The sequence below is a fragment of the Ovis aries genome, chromosome X (assembly GCF_016772045.2).
Source record: "Ovis aries strain OAR_USU_Benz2616 breed Rambouillet chromosome X, ARS-UI_Ramb_v3.0, whole genome shotgun sequence".
Lineage (NCBI taxonomy): Eukaryota > Metazoa > Chordata > Mammalia > Artiodactyla > Bovidae > Ovis > Ovis aries.
The window spans coordinates 133543599-133571221 of NC_056080.1; the positions used below are offsets into that span (position 1 = coordinate 133543599).

The window sequence follows — 27623 nt, forward strand, 5'->3', positions numbered from 1 at the left end:
CTACTACTTGTTGGCATTTATTGTGAAAAGTCAGTAGGATAGAAAGAAACAAAAAGAAACATGGTGATCTTAAATCATGTCCACAAACTCTTTGAGGTGAGGTTTGTGGCCCTTCTCCCTGAACCTGGACGTACTTATAACCTACTTTTAATCATTAGAATGTGGCGGAAGTGACAGTGACAGTTTCTGGGCACAAATCTGGGGTTACTTGCACTTGGAACCTCGTCACCATGCTGTGAAGTAGCTCAGGTCAGTGCAGATACCACATGCAGATGTTCTGACCAGCAATTTCTGCTCAGGTCCCATCCCACAGCTAGTCTCAACTAGATGAGCTCAGATGACACCAGCCCCAGCCATCAAGTCACCATGAACCTCTGAATTTTTACAGCTGAGCCCTTAGATATTGTGGAAAAAGAAAAGCTGTCCCTGTTCTGTCCAGTCCAGATTCCAGACCCACAGAGTTAGTGAGCAAAAGAAATATTTAATGCCATTACATTCTATGACAATTTGTTACACAGCAATAAATAACCTAAACAGTAGGTATTAAAGTGACTTTGTTATGTGAGGAGAAAGCAGAGTGAAGACAGTTTCTGAATGTGCCCAATGTGACAAACCTTAGGTTTTCTCATTTTCTCCTCCCAGTGGTCAAGGAAGGAAGGTTCTGTTGCTCCTGTTTTAAAGATGGGCAATGCCTAAGTTACAGGAGTTAAATTACATTTCCTGGGATACACTCTCTCTCTCTCTCTCTCTCTCTCTCTCTCTCTCTCTCTCTGTCTCTCTCTCTCTCTCTCTCTACCCGCCCCCCCCTCTCTTCTTGTTAGCTGAGAGAGGATCTGAAGTATATGTTTTGTCAAGTGATTTAGTGTTTGGGTGCTCTGCCTGATTTCCTTTACCCCTTCAGTTCAGTTCAGTCGCTCAGTCGTGTTTGACTCTTTGCGACCCCATGAATCGCAGCACGCCAGGCCTCCCTGTCCATCACCAACTCCCGGAGTTCACTCGGACTCACGTCCATTGAGTCCGTGATGCCATCCAGCCATCTCATCCTCTGTCGTCCCCTTCTCCTCCCACACTCAATCTTTCCTAGCATCAAGGTCTTTTCCAATGAGTCAACTGTTCACATGAGGTGGCCAAAGTACTGGAGTTTCAGCTTTAGCATCATTCCTTCCAAAGAAATCCCAGGGCTGATCTCCTTCAGAATGGACTGGTTGGATCTCCTTGCAGTCCAAGGGACTCTCAAGAGTCTTCTCCAACACCACAGTTCAAAAGCATCCATTCGTCGGTGCTCAGCCTTCTTCACAGTCCAACTCTCACATCCATACATGACCACTGGAAAACCATAGCCTTGACTAGATGGACCTTTGTTGGCAAAATAATGTCTCTGCTTTTCAATATGCTGTCTAGGTTGGTCATAACTTTCCTTCCAGGAGTAAGCATCTTTTAATTTCACTTATTGGTCTAGGTATACAGTATCCAATGTAACAGTACCTTCAAATTAATGGCATGTCCCCATTCTATTATCCCTTTTCTATCCTGGCACAAATCATGCTGCATTGGGTCCTGGATGAAGGGCAAAGAATAGAATGAGGCTCACCAAAAATTTTCTGCCCCTACCCAAAAGTTTATTCTGTATGCCACAAGAATGCTTTCCACAATTCTGCTGTCCTTTCCCAATATGGTGGTTTTAAAGTTTGGTTAACTAGACGTTTTGCTTTCCCTAGAGGGAATAGAAATTTCCACACCTGATACAATACTTACAACTGTCCACACAGTGGATCTTCTGGTGAGGAAAAAAGATCTTGACCTGGTTCTTGGGCCACTATTGTTAAATAGGATATCAACTCTGGATTTACTTCATTACAGTGATACTGAATGAGGAGTCACTATAGGATCTGGGATGACAATGCCTGTGACTCGCATCATATTAAACAGGCACACGCAGCACACCAGGGAGTATAGGCCGAAGGTCCAAAGTTGTGGAACATTCTAGTTCTGCTTGTTCTGGCTGTTCTTTATTTAGCTCATGGTTTGGATATGGGATTCCACCACTTCAGCTCAGTGTCAAACTGAGCACCTTTTTATACTACTTGTTTGGAGTATTCAGTCGGTTCCCAGTTTCTCCATAAGAAGTTACTCTGTAACACCTGGAGGGCAGAAGACTAATATACATCCAGAGATGTATACATGAGAAGGGAAAAGCTACCCACTCCAGTATGCTGGCCTGGAGAATTCCAAGGGCTGTATAGTCCATGGAGTCACAAAGAGCCAGACACAACTGAGCGACTTTCACTTCACTTTATCAAACTTTGCTTTAAAGTTTTGAAGGTAGCTCAGGGTTCATATCAAGAGCTCCTGGTCCCTCTGCCCCATTAGGGTCTTTAGAGGTATCACTCACAAGCAGGCAACAGATGAGAGCATAGACTACAAACCATCATCTCAGAAACGATGGCCTCAGCTCAGCAGCCTATCACTTTCAAGATGATGACCGCTGCCCAGGAGTTGAATACATTGCAAATGATGATCTCAGCACAATGTAGCAGCCCAGGCCTTGATGCTGACACGGCCAGATGTCCTATCACCACAGTCCGATGCCAAAACCCACCCAAAACATTCTGACCAGACTCATTTTCTCTGTTCTGAGACTCAATCCCTGACTCTTCCACCCTACCTGAATCTCCTATAATTTCCCCAACTGCCCTCTCTTCTCTCCCTCCTCCTACCTTATCGATCAGTTTCAATCTATGCAGGCCTCTGTTCCCTACACAGATGATGCCAGTGGCACCATGGTTACTGTCCACTACCCATCCTACTTACCTGCATCTCTAAGATTTCATATCCTCTCTTATACCATGTAATGACAGCTTGCAAGGAACCAAAGCCTATTGGCAGGCCCCAGTATCTATCCTGCTGCATCAAGGAACTCCCCATAGATTATTCATATTTGTCCTTAACCCACTCTTTTCCATCTTAATGCACTGCCTCTTGGTGTAAACTAGCACTATACATGCTTTCGATATATTCGTATTGGTGCCACCTCATTTAGTTTCTCCTCTTGGGTACCTATTAGTAATGATGGCTCAGTGGTAATGAATCCACCTGCAGTACAGGAGATGTAGGTTCAATCCCTGGGTTGGGAAGATCCCTTGGAGGGGGGCATGGCAACCCACTCCAGTATTCTTGCCTGGAGAATCTTATCGACAGAGGAGCCTGGAGGGCTACAGTCCAAAGGATCACAAAGACTCGGACATGACTGAGCGAGCAAATGAGCGAATCTTGGGTACCTAAAACCTGAATTGGGATCCTCACGTCCACTATCTCTCCACAAAGGCTTAAAACTCTACCTACAACTATGCATTTCATTTGGTAGCTGGCCACGATTCCTGTCCCTGTAATTGTTTCCACATCATTTTCCATTGTAAACTCCACAACTGCAGTAGTTATGATTTTCCCTTGTCCAACAACCCCACACTACATGCTCCACTATTTTGCAGTCTCATCATACCCAAGGCCTCCTTTCTGTGACTTGCTGGATAATATCTGTGTAACATGTTCCCTAAGAGCTGACCCTCTAACAATGCTGGGCATACTAACTGGTGCTCCAGCCTGAACAACCACTCCTGCAACTAATCCCTATCCCCTTGGAGGTGTTTGATGTCCATATTGACTACTCATCATTCTCTCCTTATCTGCCCCCTGCATTTCTTTCCAGCATTCTCTTAACCTCATTAAATTTCCATTCATGGACCCCATATCCCTCCTGTCTCCCATCATCAATCAATATTATAGACAGCCATGCCCCTTCATTAAGACAATTTGACCCTCACATGTCTACACTGATTCAAACTTTCCCATCAGAAACTCTATCCTCCAAGCCCCTTGGGGCTACTTGTTCTCCTGTGGTATCACACCTATTCAGTAGGGTAGCATATACTATTCTTCCATTCCACCCCCTTCCATGGTATGCAATTTGACCTTTGTTTTATGCATATTTAGTCTCTGATCTCCCTGCATCCAACTAGAAAATTAATTTCTCTCATCTATTTTTCCCACAAAAAGAAGCAGCAAATTACCTTTTACCTATTATATTGGGCCTCTTTGCAATCACTAGTATAAGAGGCACAAATTTAGGTATTTTCAATTTATTAACACAAACTTAATACATATAGGCCCCCCAGACAATGATATCACTTCCTTAGAAGCCCTTAATATGGCATAAATCTCTCTAGCTGCTATGGTAACTAATAAAAGTTAGCACTGAACTACCTATTGCCATATCAAAGTGAAGTTTGGGCCTTAAATGTGGACCAATAGTACAGGAAAGGTCTTCAGAATATTCCAACAGATAGAACAAACCAAAATAATAAATAATATTACAAAAGTACTTAGATTCCCTGGGCCCTGGTTGATTTCTTCTCCTGTCTCTTTCTGTCTACAGTGACGATACTCTACTATCTTCCAGGGAGCTGTAATAATTGCTTGTTGTTCTTCAGTCGGTCAGTCATGTCTGATTCTTTGAGATCCCATGGACTGCAGCAAGCATGGCTTCCCTGTCCTTCACTATCTCCCAGAGCTTGCTCAAACTCACGTCCATTGAGACAGTGATGCCATCCAACCATCTCCTCCTCTGTTGTCCCCTTCTCCTCCTGCCTTCAATCTTTCCCAGCATCAGGGTCTTTTCCAATGAGTCAGCTCTTCACATCAGGTGGCCAAAGTATTGGAGCTTCAGCTTCAGCATCAGTCCTTTCATTAAATATTCGGGGTTGATTTCCTTTAGGATGGACTAATTTGATCTCCTGGCTGTCCAAGGGACTCTCAAGAGTCTTCTTCAGCACCACAGTTCAAAGGCATCAATTCTTTGGTGTTCAGTCATTTTTTTAATTGTCCAGCTATCACATCCATACATGACTACTGGAAAAACCATAACTTTGATTATATGGACCTTTGTAGGTCAAGCAATATCTCTGCATTTTAATACACTATCTAGGTTTGTCATTGCTTTTCTTCCAAGGAGCAAGTGTCTTTTAATTTCATGGCTGCAGTCACCATCCACAGTGATTTATTTTGAGCTGGTTTTACAAACTTGATCTCTCAATAAGTTTATTTACAAGAAACGTGGTAGATTGCTGTGCTAACTCAGACATCAGGGATGCATTTTTAAGATCCCTGGAGAAACTTGTATCCTCACTGATATGTGATTTAGTACCAGCATTCTCTTGGCCACATTTCCTACTTGTGTCTGTTGCCTCCTTCAGCATCCTAATAAGGCTCACCCTTCCCACACCCATAATCCTGTCCTTCCTCCAACTGGTTTGAGTCTGCCTAGGCAAGCAGGAGCACTTGCCCTGTTGAATCCTACCAGGGGCCCCTGCTCCCACCCACTGTCACCAGGCTCCTTTCTATCTCATTCAGTGTTACAAATCTGGAAAGGGAGACCACCATCATTTCACATACACATCCCTTTAAGCCACAAAGGCAGAGGAGGAAGAAGAGGAGATGGGAACTCTGAGAAATAATAAAAATGTTATAATCTGAAAAATCTGTCTTTTCGGAGAGGAAAACCAAATAAGGGAGGATTCTGTCCTTTTGAGACAAAAGCCAAAAGCAAATTCATTCGTTTAATTCAATACACACTTGCTAAATGTAGTTCCAGGAGTGGTACTAGATATTGGAGAAATAAAGGTGACTAAGAGAACATATTATTTGACTTCAGAGAGTTTGTAATCTGATGGAGCAATCAGGCTTCCGATACATGTAAAGAGTGCTATGAGGATATCCCAGGATGAAAGGGGAGCAATCCTTGTTGGGTGATTAAATGAATATAGGGGATTCACTGAGGCTTCACAAATAAGTGACTTCTAAATTCGTGTTTAAGGATGAAAAGGAGAGGAGGAGTTTGAGGGTATTTTAGATATAATATTTCAGAATTCAAAAGAGACAAGCATGTATGATGTCAGGAAGACATGGGAAAATGTGACCCATTCAAAGGTCAGTGTGTGATTGAATTTAGCTGAACTATAGGGATTAAATAGCTTCCCAGGTAGCTCAGTGGTAAAGAATCTGCCTGCCGATGCAAGAGACGCAAGTCCGATCCTTGGGTTGACAAAATCTCCTGGAGGAGGAAGGGGCAACCCACTCCTGTGTTCTCGCCTGGGAAATCCCAGGACAGAGGAGCCTGGCAGGCTATGGTCCATGAGGTCTCAAGAGTCAGATACAACTTAGCGACTAAACCACCACCACCACCATAGGGAGGAAACAGAGAAGAAGCTAAAGAAAGAAATGTCATGAGTCAAATCATGAAGAGTCTTGGATGATGAGTCAAGGGATCTGGATTTTATTCTTTAATTGGTGGGAGTTCCTAAAGAGTTTAAAGCAAGGAAGTAATAGAATCAAATTTGTTTTTGAGATATAGTACTTTGACAACACTGTGGAGGTCAATTCAAGTAGGAGAGGCTGGTTAAAAGAATTTAGCAGTAATCCACAGTTTTATCAGACAGTAAAGCGTCTGTCTACAATGCGGGAGACCCGGGTTCGATCCCTGGGTCAGGAAGATCCGCTGGAGAAGGAAATGGCAATCCATTCCAGTACCATTGCCTGGAAAATCCCATGGACAGAGGAGCCTGGTAGGCTACAGTCCATGGGGCTGCAAAGAGTCGGACACGACTGAGTGACGTTTCTGTTCCACAGTTTTACTGATGCAACAGTACTAAAATTAAATCATTGACAATAGGAGTAAAGAAGGAAGAAATAAACCAAGTGATAATTAGGAGGTAGGACCTGGCAGCTAAGTGGATGAGGGAGAATAATAAGAAGTGACCAAAAATAACTCCAAAATTTCTGACTTGGACTATGTGGCTGATTGTTAAGATAGGAGATATGAGAGAGAGAGAGAAACATTTCGTGGAAGAAGAGGGAAGAAAAAAAGGGGAAGACTTTTATATTGTATATTCAGTTTGATAATCTCTGAAGAGTGTCTTAGAAGCAACTGAGTGTATGGGTCTACAGTTTAGGAACAAGATCAAGACACTGAGATATTTGAATCATCAGCCTATAGATGGCCATTAATTAAGGCTAAGAACCTGACTGGGCTCATGTAACAAACTCATATAAAATGAAATGAGAATGGGCTAAAAATAAAGCTCACCGCAGGAAAGGTTAATATATTAGGGGTAGTTAGATAAAGAAAACCAGCAAGGGAGATTGAGACACACTAGCTACATTTCATGAGAATCTCAAGAAAATAGTGTCACACAATCAAAGGTAGGAAGTATCAGTTGGTGAAGAGTTCAAATAAGATAAAGACTAAAAAGTATCTGCTGGAGTTAGCTTTGGTAAGAGCTATTTTACTGGAGGGGAAGGGGGCTGTATTCTACAGTAGGTTCAAGAAGGAATGGGAAGTAAATGTGCAGATAATTATAAAAGAGACAATTCCTTTTAAAAATATTGATTGTGTAAACAATGACCAAAGAACTGCCATCTTTTTACTGACTGCAATGAAAAAGCCAGTAGATGGTGAAATGTCAAAGATCCAGGGAAGAGAAAGGACAATTTAAGGAGGAAGGTCCTAATGTCACGGGAGGGGAGGGGAGTTTCGGAGCGCAGATGTAAGATTTAGTTTTGAAAAAGGTTTCCCACTCTACTAAATTTCTACAGATGATGGTAAGGGTGAATACAGATATAGATACTGTCATGAGGGATGGAGGAGGAACTTTAGGGAATCCTATGTTTTGGACTCTGTTTTCTCTGCCAAGTAGATGAGGTCATTTGATGAAAACAGAAGACTGAAGGACAGTAATGAATGTCTGAAATAACTACCGAGTGAAAGCAGAGACAGAGCCAGTAAGGGACACATAGAAGCATTTCTTTTTTCTTTTAAAAACTCAATCCGTTGAAGCTTTGGCTAGCACTGAAGGCCAAGTTGAGACTGTAGAACTAGAATTTATAGAGGCACATGTGCTTGGAGATATGCTACTAAGGAAAATAGCAAAGAAAAGCTATGATTAGCACCCTTAGGTGCAGTAGGAAAAAAAAAAAAAACAGTTTGAATGCGTCCAAGCAAGGGGGTAGGATGGTCAAGAAGGACAGAAGGCTGAGTGTATTGGCAAGAAAGTGGTTAAAGTTATGAACTGGCAAGTTAGAGAAAATAGAATGTCAAATACTTGAGATCTCTATGAGATTGTACACTAGTTTTAGTGGGAAAAAAAGGAAAGACAGGTGAAAATGTAGGAGGTGGTAATTAGAAAGTAGCACTAGAGTTTAAAATGTTGGAAGTATGAATGAATGTTATGAATTATGACTGTGTCCAGGATGCAACCGTGAGAGGGTATTCCTGGTATGGAAGAAAGGGGAAAACAACTGAAATTAAGTAACCCAAGAATCCATGATACTAGGGAGTTAGTTGACTTGTGTAAGAAGATATTGAAGTCAGGGAAGATGAGATAGATAGGATAGATGGTAAGGACACGAATATAAGGAAAATGATCAGGGGGTTGGTAGAGAGTAATAATCAAGAAAGGTAGCTGGTTATGTACAATCAGATGGTACGAGAGGAAGTTTTTATATGGAGGTATAAAAATAATGCTTTAGAAGTGGCCACTGGGTTTCAGAGACATCTCTAGGAGTGTGGTAAGGGGGCTTGAAAGAACTACCAATTTTTCCATGAAGTGTTAGTGCTAAGTTCCTTCAGTTGTGTCTAACTCTTTGTAACTCTATGGACTATAGCCTGCCAAGCCCCTTTGTCCATGGGATTTCCCAGGCAAGAATACTGGAGTGGACTGCCATTTCCTTCTCCAGGGGATCTTCCCAACCCAGGGATCAAACTTGTGTTTCTTAGTGTCTCCTGCATTGACAGGCAGGTTCTTTATCACTAGTGCCACCTGGGAATCCCAAATCAAAACAGAGACTAGCAAAAGATAATGGGTGAAAGACAGGAAAGACCAGCAGTCCATTAAATACACACAAGATATGGATGAGAATGACTCTGGACTCATTGTTACCCTGTCACTTTTAGCTTATGGATTATTACTATTTAATATCTGTCCCTGGTGGCTCAGATGGTAAAGAATCTGCCTGCAATGCAGGAGACCCAGCTTTCATCCCGTGATCAGGAAGACCCCCTGGAGAAGGGAACGGCTATCCACTCCAATATTCCGGCCTGGAGAATTCCATGGACAGAGAATACCAACCATGGAGTTGCAAAGATTCAGACACGACTCAGTCACTACACTTTCACTTTTTTAACTCCACCCAACACACACATTAGTATAATCCTTTTTCACACTACCTCTCTCTGATGGTTGTTTCTACTTTTCTCAAGAATTCTTATAATGGATCAAGATAGTGGAATTTCTATAGAGCTTTATAACAGTAGTAGCTAGCATTTGTTAGGTGTCTCCCATGCATTATATCATACAACAATTTAATTTAAAAGTACTGTTATCCCCATTTTTTAAGGTGTGGAAACTGAGAGATCAATCTACAGCTAAGTAACATTATTAAGTGATGGATCCAAGACTCTCATGCAGATATCCAGATTGTAGCTCCTAAATTACCGTACCACAGTATCTTTTTTTAACCTGCTTTTAATGGGACTTGCAAAAAGACATCATAGTATATCATTTATAATGCCCTTTCTACTTCTAACATTTTGTTAAAGACAATCCGTTACTAATAAAATCACACAATTTTAGTGTTAAAATAGAAAGTGACAATTCTTTTTTGTCACTCCTTTTATAGACAGAGAAAATGAGACTATCAGAGGAAAAATGACTAGTCCAATAACATAAAGCTCATTAGTGACAGAACTGAGAATCTAACCCATGTCTTCTTTACTGCAAAATCTCACAAACATTCACAAGTTGTTTCCTCCAGTGGCCTACTGCAGTGAGTGGAAGTGCATCAATAGTAACATCCTTTGCTATAGGGTTTTGTGTTAAACAATGTCTTTTTTTCTCTTTTACTGAAGTATAGTTGATTTACAATGTTGTGCTAATTTCAGATGTTTATGTCATCTATCTCCATCATTCATTTGCACAAAGAGAAATCCTGCTGAAAAAATGCTTTAGCTAAGCAATTATCTGATGAGACACAGGAAAGTTATTTTCAATGAGGTAGAGGAAGAAAGGAAAGATCTACAACTAGAGAAAGGCAGACCAGTGCAGATAGCAGAGTTCCTGCCTTGAAAGTAAGGGAACAGAAGAGGGATGTTGAACGACTGGAGAAATGAAGTCTAAAGAGGTACTAAAGAGAGTACTAGGGTGCTGATAGAGGAAAGTGCTCGTGGATGGTAAAAATAAATCTCACCTACCTTTTAATATCATGAATAAAATTTGAAAAAGGCTTTGCTATTTACAAAGTGCTTTATGTAAAGCAGTTTCTGCAGAATCTGCCTCTAGTAGGCATTTAATAAATGTTAGCTTTATTTTTCTTTTCCTTCTGTCTTTCCATTCTTGAAGATATTTTGAGATTATATCAGGTTGGGCAATGTTGTGTCTGTTTTAACAGCAGGCTGTGTCTTATAGTGGGACAAAAATGGACTTTGGAGCCTGCCTGACAGGACTTGAATCCTGTTTCAATCACTTATTAGTTGGTGGTAAGCAGGTGAAATCACAATTCCATCCTAAGAAAGATATTCAGGTTATTTTACTCTGAATTTCAGTTGTTTTCCCTGAAAATATTCCAAGGAGAGGGCTAAGAGGCTTCTGAGAGCTCCCAACATGCTGTTTCCAAATTCAGATGAAATCTTGGTGGGAAAAGAGGCCCCAGACTTTTGGACAGATATGTATGTTTACCTTCTCAGTGCTACCTTGGCAGTGCTTTCTTGTAGCTCTTTATCTAATAACCTCTCAAAGAAATGAACCTTCTCGTATCAACTATTAATAACACATTTGGCTGGAATGTAAGTTCACAGGCTGCTGTGAGTACAGGAATGCAACAGAGGAAAATGGAAGACAGAAGACATGAGTGCTGTATTTTACAATTAGAACCGTTGCTGGCTGACAGCTCATACTTTTTAAGCAAAAGAAAGTACTATTGTTTTATGTGGCCTTTAGAAAATGAAAGGGCTTTCTGTGTGATTATTAAAGGGAGAAGAAAGCTTTTACAACCCTTTAACATCAAGCTGGATCTCACTATAAAGAAATCAAAGCAGAAGATGTTACCAAAATGATGGATGAGCTGCAGATATTGAAAAGATAAAGCGTGGTTTGCCATATTTTCTGGTACCATAGTCACTGGATCTAGCTGCTCAGGGGGCTCTGGTAAAAAAGGCTCAGTGGTAAAGAGAACCACCTTCAACTATTGATGCTACTATGGGTGTAAGAAGAAGTGCTATACAGATGTCATACAGTTGCTGTCTCTAGGATAGACACTTAAAGGTGACTGTCTAGGACCTATGATCATCACCTATATGTAACTATCTGTTAAAAGAAAATTTTACATACCAAGACATAGGGAAGTCTTTCTAGCTTATACATGAATTAGCTTGAGTTTTATGCTAACTAAAATAGTCTGTCAAACATACATTGTACATCTGCTTTAATTATTAAAGAAAAGGCCACACCGATCAGAAGTAAAGAATGTCCATGTTAAAAATAAAGATTAAATGTCATTTCTGAGATGCTAATGCTGGTACTCCTGTGATGATAAGACTCCCTCCCTAGCTGCCAAGGCCATACCATATGTGCTGTCTGGGTATGTGCTGGTCTGTCTTTTAGAGACATTGAAGAAATGTATCCCTGATTTGTTCAGTGTTCTTTGTTCTGACAAGATATAAAACTGCCCAAAACTCTGCTTTTCTGGAGCAGGCTTCTGTGCAAGCCCTATTTGGCTCAAATAAAATTCCTTTCTATTCTTATTATTGACTATTTACTGATTATTTTCATAGACACATCTATCATCTTCTTGGTATAGTCTGAGACCTTCTCAATGCCTGGAGATAAGAGAAGCTCACAGGAACAATGCTCAGGATAGGTAGCATATAGATATTTGGGTGACAAAATACTGGCTCCTGTGTCAGCGGGAACTTCTAACATAATTTCACAACCCAGATGAGTCATCAGTCTGATCTGCTATTGTTCTGGGGCAGATGTCTATCTGAGCATATTTGAGCATCATGATGACATGGAGCACTCATCTTGTTTTACATGTGGCAATGTTCTGAAAGGGTCTGGAAATCTCTACTTTTATTTAACTAAGATGTATTGCTGTTGTTTAGTCACAAAGTCATTTCTGACTCTTTTGTGACCCCATGGATTGTAGCCGGCCAGGCTCCTCTGTCGATGGGATTTCCCAGGCAAAAATACTGGAGTGGGTTGCCATTTCCTTCTGTAGGGTATCTTCCCTGATTGGGGTTCGAACCTGCGTCTCCTGAATGGGCAGGCAATTCTTTACTACTGAGCCACCAGGGAAGCCCCAACTAAGATATAGTATATGTGAAATAAAAGGAGAGATGAAGCTAAAATGTCAGGGTAAGGAGTTTTCATGCAGTCCAGGATGCAGTAGGGAAATATGGAATGGTTTCTGAGAGATATGATAAGTGCCATGTTTTATAAAATGAATTGGCATAATAATAGTAACAAACTCTATTAAGCATACTTTGTACCACTTTATAAAAAAATGTGTGTGTTTGTGTGTGCATGGTAATCCCACAACAACCTTAAGAATTAGATGCTACTAAAGTTCTTATTTTTTTAACAGGTGAAAGAAACTAAAAGAGGTTAATTCTTTTGCCCACTGTCACAGGAAGAGTAAATGACAGAGCCAGGCTTATGTCCTTTAATTTTTTATTAGAATTGAACTCAATAGTTCTTTTTAGATTTGCTACACACATTGCTTTTAAAGTTCACTCTCTCCAAACTACCAAAAAGTAACAAAAGAACAGGCATTAGTTCCAACAGAATAGAAAGAATATTACTTTGTAGAGGAAATAAAAATCTTCTCTCACTTTTTTTTTCTAGCTGCTGTAGGCCAGCCCTAATTGGCATTCATCGAGCAGAAAATATGTGAATCTTTTGATCAAGACAGCTTGCCTTGGTGCCAGGTCTCTGAACGTAGGGGCAATATATTTGCTCTTCAGCTCATCCTACCCATTTTGGCTTCTATAAACTTCCTCACTGTGCTTGAAATTCTAACTACCCTCTTTACCTTGTCTTCCTGTATTATGAGACTCGGTAAATTTCTTCAGCATGACTGTACCTGTCCTCAGGATTACCCCATCATACACATCTACCAATCCTATGTCTTTTGCTTGCTAGCTTCTGATTTGATCTTTGCTCTTTGATTTGGGGGTGATTTCCGGTTTCTAGCTACTTTCCTGCCTGGATCGCCATAGCCTGTACCCTTGACTTCAAGCCCATTCTTTACCTGTGGATGTCTGTAGTACTGTCGGAATAAAAATCCTAATAATGCAGAGATTTCACCACAAAGTGTAGAAAGGAAAGAATGATGGTTGATTTTTAAATAAACACATGCTATTCATGTTATGTGCACATAGGCAGTTTGTATAAAACTTAAAAAGTCAGGCCATTTTCACACACATTTATATAGACAGTTTGCAGCCATACAAAACACACATCCTTCAACTTTTATGGTATTTTTGTGTTCCCTACAAGAGGACATAACAGAACAATTTGTGTATATGTATTTTTTTCTGTATAGTTCATCCTAAGTTCACTTAAGAATTGAGATAGCTATTTGCTCTAGTTAATTGCCATCACCCATGGGAATAGTAAATCCTCTCTTATCTCTTCTATAAGCAAATGATTACAGGCTAAGACAGACAGCTAGTTAAACTATCTAGGTGCCAGGAAGACTCCTAGACGTTTACATTTCAAAGGTGATGAAATCCAGACCCGTGAAGAGAGTTATTTACATTCCAAATGTTAGATTAAGGACTCTGGTTGGATTGGGTCTCCCAAAGAAACAGTCTTAGAAGGAGAGGGCAAATGATCTATTTGTCCATTAAAAACAGGCACAATTATTTATATTTACTCTTAAATTTAGCTCTGTCATTGACAACACTAGGATTTCAAAGAGTAGTGTTGGGAGCTGTCTAAAAGGCAGCATCGAGCTGAAAAGACTCAGGAAACCTCATCATTTTAATAAATCACTGAGCGCTAGTAAGAGTGCTCCTAAGTTCTCACAGCACCCCGGGGGACACACAAGTCTAGGAGCTACCTACTTTCCACCAGTGTTAGAGAATTCGTTCATGCTCCTAAGGCAACCAGCTACTGGAAACTGGCTAATGTCCACAGGGGAAAAAAAGGTAAATTCACTCAACAGAGTATTGATTTAGCTTTCTGTTAACTTGGATCATTTCTTTTTTTTCCCCCAAAGTTTAAACTTTTTACTTTGTATTGGAATATAACATTAACAATGTTATAGTAGCTTCAGGCGAAAAGCGGAAGGATTCAGCCTTTTTTGTTTCAGACAGTGAGTGCTTTTGCTTTCCTAAGTTCATTTGTACTAAGGCCTTTGTCAAAAGAGATCATGCAGAGTGTTATGGTTGGTATTCCAGAAATGCTCTTCAAATCTGACAGTCTAAATGTTTACTTTATTTTATTTTGTAAATTAATTTGTTTTAATTGGAGGCTAATTAATTTACATTAAGTTAACAGATGCTTACTCCTTGGAAGGAAACGAAATTCATTATTTTTGACTATTTTATACCAGCTTGAGTTTAAAAAAAAATGAAATAAGTCAGTTGCTGATGTTTCAAACAACCTAGCTGAGTGGTTGTTATTAACAGATAAATAAGCATACTTTACATAGATTATACAAAACAGGCTCCTTCTCTGAGATGAGAGGACTCCTCTAGTTTGCTCCAGGTTTGAACTAGAGTAAGGGCTAACATTTCTTCTGATGCATGGACGTGATTTAAAGGGTTCAGGCAGTGATAACTGGACTCTGATCAGGAGCCTCAAAACTAATAGAAGGAAAACAGGGAGGTGGGGAACTGGAATCAAAAAGGAGTGGGGGAGAAGCCAAAGAAGGAGGAAGAAGGTTGATTTTTCAACTTGGAGGAGGTTGCACATGTGGAATGCATAGGTGGAAGCTTGACACAAATAGAAAAAAAACACAAATGGCCTTAACACACAGAGGCCAAACTAAAATTATTTACCACATCTATATTTACATGCACATATGTAAAGAAGTTTAGGGGAAAAATTGATGCCAATTTAAGATTTTGAGTGAGTCAAAAATATTTTCATTTTCAGGGTGGGATAAATCATAAGAATAAGAAAGGCAATGAGTGACACCACAGATTGTCATTGCCTGAAGGAACTGATAAGTTAGTCCAACTTTCTCCTTTTATGAATGAGAACTGAAGCCCCAAATGAAGAGATTTGTGGACAAAAAATGTTGCCTGTCGTTTCTGTAAGCAACTGCCATCAAGTCATCAGCCACTACACTACAATATAGTATAAACAGATCTTTAATATGCATCAGGAAACCAAAAAATTCTTGTGATTTGCTTTCTTGTGATATTCACTTTATTGAGGTGGTCTGGAACAGAACCTGCAGTATCTCCAAGGTATGCCTGGGATTCCTGAAGAGTATACAGGAACATAGATTTACCCTCTCTCTTAAATGTTTGCTTATTCTCTGTAGTTTGAAGCTCAACCATTCTTGTCCCCTCCTTGCTCTTACATTTTCCTAGAGTACAAGTCAGAGTACTGAGATAACTTAGTCATACTATACTTCAGGTCAGAAAACTCAGCTTTATGTGCAGCCTGAGATGACTTCTATGTTTGGGATTCTACCATCTTTCCCAGGACTACTTGCTTTGTGATTTTATTATATCAAAAAAATTGTTTGAGAGCAGGAGTGAAGAAGCAAAAAAATTAATATGATATGGTAAATTGCTACCTTGTACCTTGGGAGGGATAGGGCACTTAAACTAAGGAGGTAGCTATGGAAATTAGAAGTCCCCTCTGGTTATTATCTATGACCCACTGTAGTGTCCAATCCATGACCCTTCCCTTTATCTGATATCTGACCCTCACCTCTCAGAGTAATGGGCCCCCGAGAAGTGTTATGCACAGTAAGTAACTTTGCCTACCTAGTCAGGGCTGACTTGATATGACTCAAGCTGGGCAATCAAGTATCAGTGGAGGCGCCTTCTTTCCCTCAAAAAAGAGGAAGATGTTGTTATTAATGATTTGTAGTGTTAAAACATCCAGGATCTTTCTTTTGTGTGTCTGGGTAATGGAGATGAGAGAAAGTGGGGAAAGGGGAAGAAGATGGAGCAGCTTAAGGTAAGGGGCACCTGGGCCAGCAAAGCTTAGGCACTGCTTAGGAAATGCCAGATAAGCTGAGAAGCAGCATGGATGTTACATCTCAGCTAAGCATACCTGCCTAAGCCAAGAAACATACAATGGTTATCAAGTATGACCGCTCCCTGTAGAAGATTCTAGCCACAAGTACAGGATGTGCAGTCAGTTTGACTCCCTAGCATTTTTAGCTGATCATGCACTTCCAGGATGTGGAAAAACCAAGATAAAAAGGCTTGCAATGAGTGTTGGTAAGGAGAGTTTTCATCCACTCCTGCTCACAGGGCGGCTTTCAAAATATCCCCACCTGAAAATCTTAACCCAGATCTGTGGAGCTTTAATGCTGAAAGAGAGCAATATTTGAGTCCTGCTTGTGGAAGATGGAAGGGAAGAAGTTGTGCTTAAGGTGGCTTCAGCCTGGAGCCAAAATGATACTATAGCTGTGCTGGGAACAAACTGCACATTGAATGAAAGCAAGACAAAGAGGACTCTTCTGTGGTCATCTTACAATGGACTCCATCCAAGAAGACTGCCCAGAGAGCACCAAGAGTCCGGCAGAAAAGAAGACCATGAGAAGCTCAGGGGCTGAGACAGGACTCAAAAATAACAGCTGAAGGGGGCATGGCCCATAGTCAGACGTTTCCACTAGGGATCGCCAAAAGGTAAAAGTCACTCAGTTGTGTTTGACTCTTTGCAACCCCACGGACTATAGCCTGCCAATCTCCTCTGTCCATGGAATTCTCCAGGCCAGAATACCGGAGTGGGTAGCCGTTCCCTTCTCCAGGGTATCTTTGCAACTCAGAGATCGAACCCAGGGATTGCCAAGGAACTTGTTAAAATGTCCTGTGAGAGGAGTCACCAACTTGTTACCCACTCTGTTGAAGGTCCTGATGTCGGATGGCAACCACACCAACCAGCAAATTCTGCTCTTAATTCTCCTTCCACTTTCCTATCCATTACTGTAGGTGCTCAAAGGTGTACTTAGTGAACAGGTAACAAAGTCTAGAAAGGAAAGAGTGAAGACGTCAGTGTTATCCCTCCCCCCATCAATCATGGGTTTGGGCCAGAGCTAAGAGAATGAAGTTTCAAACTAAAAATTTGAGTTTTCACATTACATTTGATGTATTAACTTGTGTGTGACAGAAATCAACTGTTATTACATGTGAAAGGAACACCCACATCTGTGAGATATCCCCAAGATTTTTTAAGGACGAGAAAATAATTCTCTCAAGGAAATTTAAAGGTTCAAAGGGAGAAAGAAAAAGTTGCTTTCTGTTTGCTCCCTACTGAATCAAATCCATGTAATAAGCTCAAGTACCAGCAATAGTGGGCTCCCCTGGAGGCTCAGATGGTAAAGAATCTGCCTGCAATGCAGGAGACCCAGCTTCAACCCCTGGGTTGGGAAGATCCCCTAGAGAAGGGAATGGCTACCTACTCCAGTATTTTTGCCTGGAGAATTCCATGGACAGAGGGAGATAAGAGATAGACTGGCTCCAGTTTGGACATTTACAATCAGCCAGATTCCTCTTTGTATTTCCTGAGGCAAGAGATGGTGGCCTCCAGTTGAGGAATTTACAACCAGCCCCCTATTTGCTCTTGGAAATGGAAATAACAACAGAAACAGGGTAAACAGAGAATCTTTGTCTCTTGTAAACATCTCAAGGAATAATCATGGCCAGGACAAAGAGAGGCAAAAACAGTGTCTGAGTAAAGGATAAGGGAAATACCACACATGTGCAGAAAGGCTCCTTGGAGTCAAAACTCAGAGAATAACTCTAGGCCATAATGAGTCTTGCTCCTCCTGGAAGCCTTCACTTTTAGATCCATCTCAGCTAAGCACAACATTCAGAAAACGAATATCATGGCATCTGGTCCCATCACTTCATGGGAAATAGATGGGGAAACAGTGGAAACAGTGTCAGACTTTATTTTTCTGGGCTCCAAAATCACTGCAGATGGTGACTGCAACCATGAAATTAAAAGACGCTTACTCCTTGGAAGAAAAGTTATGACCAAACTAGATAGCATATTGAAAAGCACAGACATTACTTTGCCAACAAAGGTCCGTCTAGTCATGGCTATGGTTTTTCCAGTAGTCATGTATGGATGTGAGAGTTGGACTGTGAAGAAAGCTGAGTGCCAAAGAATTGATGCTTTTGAACTGTGGTGTTGGAGAAAACTCTTGAGAGTCCCTTGGACTGCAAGGAGATCCAACCAGTCCATTCTAAAGGAGATCAGCCCTGGGTGTTCTTTGGAAGGAATGATGCTAAAGCTGAAACTCCAGTACTTTGGCCACCTCATGCGAAGAGTTGACTCATTGGAAAAGACTCTGATGCTGGGAGGGATTGGGGGCAGGAGGAGAAGGGGACGACAGAGGATGAGATGGCTGGATGGTATCACTGACTCAATGGACGTGAGTTTGAGTGAACTCCGGGAGTTGGTGATGGACAGGGAGGCCTGGCGTGCTGCGATTCACGGGGTCGCAAAGAGTCGGACACAACTGAGCGACTGAACTGAACTGAACTGGCTAAGGTGGGCCTGTGCTCCCAGGGGGAGGATACTGAGACAAATTAACCAAGGGGGAAACAAAGCAAGATGATTGGCTTGAGGGAAGACAAAGAACCAGAAAACTGCCCTTTTATAAAGGATTTAAATTTCCCAAAGGTACAACTCTCTGAATTCTCCTGTACACCTTTCCACAAGTACTTTTCTATAAACTTTTTACTTTACCACCTGAATTCGCTCTTAACTAGGCAGGCAAAGACTAGGGACCATAGCCACACCTGCTGGCTCTTGGGGCCCAGTGGTTAGGACTCTTGGTCTGGGAAACTAAGGCCCTGATTCCAGCTACTGCTTGCTGCTGCTTGCTGCAAGCTGCTGCTCACTGCTACATACGTCTGAAATTAAGAGGAGCCCGGTGGGCTACAGTCCATGGGGTCACAAAGAGTCGGACACGACTGAGTGACTAACACACACACACACACACACACACACACACACACACACACACACACACACACATCAGCAGTAGTATCAGATGGATCAGAATCCTTGCCACCTACTTTCTTGTTTTCACATGACTGGAGCCCTCACACTGTCTGCAACATAGGTCTTGCCTGTCCTCACAGGAATGCACCATCTATGCATCCAGTACCCTGTCCAGCCAATGCCTTTGCCTCTGTCCATCTGGTTGTCACAAAAAGGGGTTTCCTCAGGGACAAATCTCAGATCAAAGGGGACACTGTCAACGTGGTAAGACTGAGCTCTAGCTCTGAATCTTGGAAGTTGGATTACAGAGAGCTGAGCCTCTCAAAACTGGGTCAGCAGAGAGAATATATCCTGACCACACCAGCTCAAGTTGGTTTCTGTCTCTTTAAATGAACTCTCTTAATTAACACATCCAACTAGTTCATATGTTAGTCCCTGATAGGGATACTAGAGAAGATTCATATGTTCACTGGTTTCATTCAAGATAAAGAGTATACGTCATTTATTCATTGTTACAGGCAATATTTGTGTGAACATACTTGCTGTGAAATGGAGACATTAATTTTACTACATCTTTCATCACTTATTCAAAATTATAGCAACTTGCCCTGTGTCAAAGTCATCTCTAAACATGAGGATGCAGAGGTGGATGAAACGAAGTCATTGTCCTCAATCCTTGTTACTGTAGATGGAGATGGAGAATAGATAACAGAGGGCTAAGCAAGTAATTTGGTACTTTTTACAGATAACAGAGAGAAGCAAATAAAGAATAAATATAAGCTAATAAGTGTACAGAAATTATACAATATGAAATAGTGAAACATGTTGTGATAAGATAACAACAGGAAAATACCAGAGCTCACCACACTCAGAGCTCAACAACAGAGTGTTAACAGCTTCCTTATCTCTGGGTAACACCCCTTTCTCCTTTTTGCTACAGTAGCCCTGGCTCAATCTCTAAAGAATCTGCCTGCAATGTAGGAAACCCTGGTTACATTACTGGATTGGAAATGGAAATCCCCTGGAGAAGGAAATGGCTACGCACTCCAGTGTTCTGCCTGGGAAATCCCATGGACAGAGGAGCCTGGCGGGCTACAGTCCATGGGCTCGCAAAGAGTCAGACATGACTGAGATACTGAACACAACCCTTTATAACATCTCTGTAACCACGTCTCTGCATTAAATCTCTCTACCTAAAATACTTGGAGTGACTTTTTTTTCTTAACCAGACACCTGAGATAATATTCTGGAAGAGCAAACATCCTGCTAGCTCTTATAAAGTGGTGGAGTCAGGTTTCCCTTTATCTGTGTCTTATATCTGCCACCTCTGTGGGTAGGCCTCACATTTTTATCTCTAAAGAAACATGTCTTCCATGAAAAGCTCCTGACATTTGGTAATTTAGGAAATAGTGTATAGTGGTTTAAGAGCATGTACTCTAGAGTCAAACTGCCTGGATTCAAATCCAGCATATGAAGACTATGGCTTAGATGCTGCTGCTGCTGCTGCTAAATCGCTTCAGTCATGTCTGACTCTGTGCGACCCCATAGATGGCAGCCCACAAGGCTCCCCTGTCCCTGGGATTCTCCAGGCAAGAACACTGGAGTGGGTTGCCATTTCCTTCTCCAAAGCATGAAAGTGAAAAGTGAAAGTGAAGTCGCTCAGTCATGTCCGACTCTTAGCGACCCCATGGACTGCAGCCCACCAGGCTCCTCCATTTATGGGATTTTCCAGGCAAGAGTACTGGAGTGGGGTGCCATTGCCCTCTCCAATGAATGGTTCTCAAATACTGAAAGTTTTGCCGCATCAGAATCATCTGGGATCCTTGGCAGAATCTTCAAATAATCTGAAAGGGTCTGTGATGGGGCCCAGGAATATGACTTTAAATAAACCCTACAAGACTGAGAACCCCTTCAATTCTTCCATGAAGATTCTGTCAAAAATAATGCAGCGGGAAGGTTTTCATCATGAATATAGATATTTCTGAAGCATGCCTCATGGAGACCAAGGACAGAGGGTTTTCTGACTTAAATCAACAGAACAGAGTGGTTATTAGGCATGCCTGCAGCTCGCATCTCTACTGTTTTTTTTTTTTAAGATTTTTTAAAGGCAGTTTTAGTTTACAATAAAATTGAAAGAGAAGTGTACCCCCGCCCCAACACATGAGGTGCATAGGCACCCCATTATTAACACTACTCACTAGAACGCTTTTTTAAAACAATGGATGAACTTACGTTAACTTATAATCACCCAAAGTCCATAGTTTACATTAGGGTTCACTCTTGGTGTTGTACATTCTGTGGGTTTGAACAAAAGTCTAATGACATATATCCATCACTATAATATCATACAGAGTATTTTCACTGCCCTAAAAATCCTCTGTGCTCTGTGTGTGTGTGTGTGTGTGTGTGTGTGCACGCGCACGTGCTCGCTCTGTCTTTTCATCTCTTCCCCTGACACACACCCCTGGAAGCCACTGATCTTTGTGGCAAGTCTCCAAGTTTTACCTTTTTTCCGAACATCATATTAGTTGCAGTCATACTGCAGTCTTTTAGACTGGCTTCTTTCACTTAGTAAGACACATTTAAGTTTCCTCCGTGGCTTTTTGTGGCTTGATAGCTCATTTCTTTTTAGCACTAAAGAATATTTCATTGTCTGAATGTACACAGTTTATCTATTCACCTACTGAGGGACATCTTGGTTTCTTCCAAGTTTGGGGAATCATAAATAGAGCCGCTATAAAAATCCTTGTGCAGAGTTTTCATTTTTGTAGAAAAAAGTTTTCAACTCTGAGGTAAACATCAAGGAACGTGATTGCTGGACCATACGGTAAGAGTATGTTTAGTTTTTTAAGAAACTGCCAAACTGTCTTCCAAAGTGGCTGTACCATTTTATATTGCTACCAGCTATGTATGAAAGTTCCTGTTGCCATCAATACTTTTCGATGCCCTTCCAAAGCCATTTCAGACCTATGCTTTCACAGATGAGGAAAGTGATGCAAGGATTACGTAGCAAGTCAGGCACCTAAGAAATACTCGAACCCATCACTTGACTCCTTATCCAGGGATGAGCCACCACATCCACTGCTTAATTTAAGTGATGCATTAGGAAGAACTTACAGCAACCAAGAGCAATTGATTCTTCCTTTCAGGCAAAATGTAAGCCCTGGAAAAAGTACCTGTCTGCCTGGATGGTGTCCTCATTGCCAAAATCTCCACTATCAGTGTCATGCCTTGAGAAGACTGAATTCCGCATTCTCAAGGCCTTTGAAATGAAAGCTAGTGACTGTAGACACAGAAACTATTATTATCTGTTGCTTTCCTTACAGTATTGAAAACATCATCTCTAAGAGCATTAACAAAATATTTTTATAATAGTAAAATTGGAAGAGGTTCATAATTCCACCACACGAACACCTGAAAAAAAGAGAATGAAAAGCAAGGGACTACAGACATAAACATGAATACACTCTTTGCAGTTATGTCCACCTTTTCATGAAGATAAATGATTAAAAGTTGACTTTTTCAGGCAAAGCATATGCACTTATTTATGTTTTAAGATTTTTTGCCAATAGAAAGCATTAAAATCAAACCAGTCAATCCCAAATGATATCAACCCTGAATATTCATTGGAAGGACTGATGCTGAAACTGAAGCTCCAATACTTTGGCCAGCTGATGTGGAGAGCCGATTCACTGGATAAGGCCTTGATGCTGAAATGACTGAGGGTGAGAGAAAGGGGTGACAGAAGATAAGATGGTTGGATGGCATCACTGACTCAATGGACATGAGTTTGACCAAACTCAGGGAGATAGTCAAGGACACAGAAAGCTGGCATGCTGCAGTTTATGGGGTTGCAGAGAGTTGGACATGACTTGATGACTGAACAACATTAAAATATTTATATTTAAATTTCACTAACAGCATGGGAGAGACTATACTTCCCTTACATCATTCCTAACATTTAAATACAGTTCATAACACAATTAACATCATAATAAATGGTGAAGGAATATAAGCTTTCCCTCTAAGATCAGGACAAGATAAGCACACCCATTTTCATCACTGCTACTGGATATTGCAGTAGAAGTTCTAGCCAGAGCAATTAAGCAAGAAAAATAAATAAAAGGCATTCAAATTAGAAAGAAAAAAAGTGAAATTACCTATACTCACAGGGCTTCCCTGGTAGCTCAGTTGGTAAAGAATCTTCCTGCTATGTAGGAGATCCCAGCTCGATTCCTGGGTTGGGAAGATCCCCTGGAGAAGGGAACGGCTACCCACTCCAGTATGCTGGCCTAGAGAATTCCATGGACTATATAGTCCATGGGGTTGCAAAGAGTCTGACACGGCTGAACTTATCTATACTCACAGATAACATGAACCTATATGCAGAAAACTGCAAAACATCCAAGAAAAAGTCTACTAGAGCTAATAACAAATTCAGTAAATTTTCAAGGTACACTCAAAAATCCACCGTGTTTCTATACACCAGCAATGAACAATCCTAAAGCGAAGTTAAGAAAACAGTTTCATTTATAATATTATAGCATCCAAAAAAAAAAAAAAAACCATGGAAATAAATTTAACCAAGGAGAGGAAAGACTTGCACACTGAAAACTATAAAACATTTGTGAATGAAATTAAAGATCTAAATAAATGGGAAGACATTGTGCGTTCATGGATTAGAAACAATACTGCTATGGTGAAAATACTATGAAAGCAATCTAAAGGTTCAATGCAATCTTTATCAAATCCCAATAATTTGTTTTGCAGAAATGGAAGAGCCTATTCTCAAATTCATATGGTATTGCAAAGGGCCCTGAACAGTGAGGACAGTCTTGAAATAGTATAAAGTTGAAGGACACATATTTTGCAATTTCAAAATTTACTATACAGCTACAGTAATCAAAACAGTGTGGTTCTGATTACATGAAAGACATATAGACCAATGGAATCTAATTGAGATTTCAGAAAAAAATCCACACATCTACGTCCAATTGATTTTTTATAAGTGCAGGAGCATTTAAAGAGGAAAGAACATTCTCTTGAACAAATGGCACTGGAACAACTGGCTATCCACATGCAAAATAACAAAGTTGGACCTTTACCTTGCTGCTGCTGCTAAGTCGCTTTAGTCGTGTCCAACTCTGTGCGACCCCATAGACAGCAGCCCACTAGACTCCCCCGTCCCTGGGATTCTCCAGGCAAGAACACTGGAGTGGGTTGCCATTTCCTTCTCCAAGGCATGAAAGTGAAAAGTCAAAGTGAAGTCGCTCAGTCGTGTCTGACTCTTAGCGACCCCATGGACTGCAGCCTACCAGGTTTCTCCGTCCATGGGATTTTCCAGGCAAGAGTACTGGAGTGGGTTGCCATTGCCTTCTCCGCCTTTACCCTGAACCCATATACAAAAATTAACTCAAAATGGATCAACAACCTAAATATAAGAGCTAAAACTATAAAACTATTAGAAAAAAATAGAGGCAAATTATGATTTTGGATTTGGCAAACTGGAAAAAATGGCTCTGAATTGATACTATTATTGTTTAAAGATTTGACCAATTGAAAATTAACTGAAACTTGAGTTAAATAATCATCATAATCAATATTGTTTTTGTAGCTATTTTTACCAAAGTCTACTGATACAAATCTCCAAAACAGGGAGGCCTGGCGTGCTGCAATTCCTGGGGTCGCAAAGAGTCAGACACGACTGAGTGACTGAACTGAACTGAACTGAACCATAATTTATTTGAATAAACTAAAAGATTAAAAATGTTCATTCTCAAACGTTGCTAAAAGAGCATATGTTAATGTTTACTGTTTTTTTTTAATATTACCTACAATGCTTAGAAACGTAAAAACGTTATTTTAAACAGATCTCAAAATAGTCCAATATCACATTTGTTGGAGCAATGCTACTGTCATCACTTTAGAGTTAACGTGATGACAAAGATTTACATTAGCATTATTATTTGAAAGTATACAAAGCATTTAAAAAGTGATGTTTAAAAAGCTTTGACCGCTAAAAGACAAAAAGAAAAGCCCTAGGTACTTACAATGCAATTGGATCAACTGAAAATGTAACCAAGTAGGACCCCACGGGGCCTTTTGAGGACAGACCTCCACCTCAATGGCCTCTGCTTGCCTCTTGTTTGTAGAATAGCTGTAGTCTCCCAGGGTTCCCCCAAGTCACAGTAACCTGACTCAAGAATGAATGATTGAAAGGATGTGACGATGTAGAGATAAAACCAGCAGTTGGGTCAGGAGAACTGGTAAGAATTTAAACAACACATCAGTCATATGGCAGTCTGAGAATCTTTAGCTCCTCTCTGAAGTATGTAGATAACTCAGCATCTGAGTTGTTTTCCAGATGCTAAAACTCCACCAAATGGAAGAAGTTAACTACTTTATGACCATGAGCATGTATCCCCAGACCTCCTGGAACCCGAAAGGACTGACAAAGCTAACCCCCGTAAACTGCCTTGTTGCCTCACCATCAATAAATCAGAGAACTGTGCACAAGCTGAACACTCACCCCAAGTCCCACTCCCTCCCACCTGGCCTTTAAAAATGCTTCCTTGAAACCCAGTGAGGAAGAGTTCAGATTATTCTGAATATTAGCTGCCTCCTACTCCTGTCTGACACTTTGCAATAAATGCTGCACTTTCCTTCACCACAAGCCGGTGTCAGTAGATTGGGTTTATTGCATGCAAGGTGAGGACAAATTTGGTTCAGTAACAAAATATTTAGCCTAAATATTTCATACAACATACCGATGCTAAAAAAGTTATTCATTATCTGAAGTTTACTGGGTATTGTGTATTTTTATTTTCTAAATCTGGCAAACATGAAATGCAAGTTCATATGAAAAATGTGTAGGTTAAAAATGCTGCCTGCCATTTCAGTAAACAACAAATGTTGTCAAATATCAAGCCATCAGCCACTTGCAACTTGCCCCCACAGGTGTGCCCTGAGGGGAATTCAGGATGGAGACAAATGAAACATTCTGTATGCTGGATCTTTGCCCTAGATATTTAAGATTCATATCTCAGGAATAATTTCAGTGAGCTCAGATTTTTGCATCTTCCCATACAAAGATGGGAAGAAGATATTCCAGTAAAATTAAATATTCCCTTGGGAGAAGGCAATGGCACCCCATTCCAGTACTCCTGCCTGGAAAATCCCATGGACGGAGGAGCCTGGTAGGCTGCAGTCCATGGGGTCACTGAGGGTCGGACATGACTGAGCGACATGACTTTCACTTTTCACTTTCATGCATTGGAGAAGGAGATGGCAACCCACTCCAGTGTTGTTGCCTGGAGAATCCCAGGGACGGGGGAGCCTGGTGGGCTGCCATCTATGCGGTCACACAGAGTCGGACACGGCTGAAGTGACTTAGCAGTAGCAGCATACAAAGATAAGCAATAAAATCATTAACTTGAGATGTCTGGTTTTTTCTGTTTACTTTTGACTTAATTCACATCAGGCACATAACGTACCCCTGGAAATTCTACTGTATAAGCATGGAAGGATGGGGGTGAAAAAACAATTCATCATTATGAAAAATAGCTTTGGTTTTGCAGAACTCCTTAAAGGCTTACCTAGAAAAATAACTACCAGAACTGCCTTTTTAGTAAAGCAGTAAAATGGAATATTATTGGAGGCAATCCACTATTTTCTTCTGAACAAATTTCACTAGATATATTAAACTTGAGATCAGAAAATATTTAGCTCATTATAAGAATGACATCTTAAAATAAGCATCATGCTACAAGGTCAAAAAATAAAATAGATTAAACTTTACTGAGCTATAGTTATTACTATTTTTAAGAAATATATGGATCTGGAAAAACTTTTAGTGTTTGCTACTCAAACCCTCCTGAGGGCAATTATCTTGTGGCTGATGTACTTGGTGATAGCCTTAGTGTCCTCAGACCCACTGTAATCAACCGCCCTTATGGGCAGCAAGCACAAGGCTATTTAGATCTCCCTGGGGTTGACATTTGAGCACCTTGTGCAATAGCTCAGGTGGAAGGCCTTGTCTGAGCCAGACTTGAGTGTGTGGTAAAGGGAAGAATTCATGATGCTCATGGCCTTTAACGAAATGCCCATGTCAGTGCAAACCTGCTTCAGAACCTTGCAAACATAAGCGGAGTAACTGAGTGGCAGTGTCTCATTCACTTTTCTTTCTTACTGGGTTTTAGAGGCCACTTTCTTGGAACACTTTTTGCTAAAAGTGAAAAAGTTAGTGGAAAGCTCAGGCATGATGTTAACATCTTTCCAGTCCCGTGGGAAAAAGAATGACTGTTAGTGATAGGATGGGTGTCATATACAGGTCCCACATTAAAATGAGATCTTGGGTAAACTCAATTACTT

General features: G+C 40.8%; 1 protein-coding gene and 1 long non-coding RNA gene across 4 annotated transcripts in view; one reads left to right on the forward strand and one right to left on the reverse strand.

The window, feature by feature from the left end:
* The window catches only part of LOC121818193 (uncharacterized), a 59609-nt gene extending 39157 nt beyond the window's left edge, over positions 1-20452 (forward strand). Inside the window, exon 3 of the long non-coding RNA XR_006058264.1 lies at positions 20194-20452. This is a non-coding gene — a long non-coding RNA (uncharacterized LOC121818193). The remainder of the gene's footprint in view (positions 1-20193) is intronic.
* Positions 1-25426, reverse strand: part of ZMAT1 (zinc finger matrin-type 1) — a 78807-nt gene extending 53381 nt beyond the window's left edge. The window contains exon 1 of one of the 3 annotated variants that reach the window (XM_060407974.1): positions 25304-25426. The gene's annotated coding sequence lies outside the window, so the exon portion shown is untranslated. The remainder of the gene's footprint in view (positions 1-25303) is intronic. The other 2 variants (XM_060407973.1, XM_060407971.1) reach the window with 2 other exon arrangements.
* Between the last annotated feature and the right edge of the window lie 2197 nt (positions 25427-27623).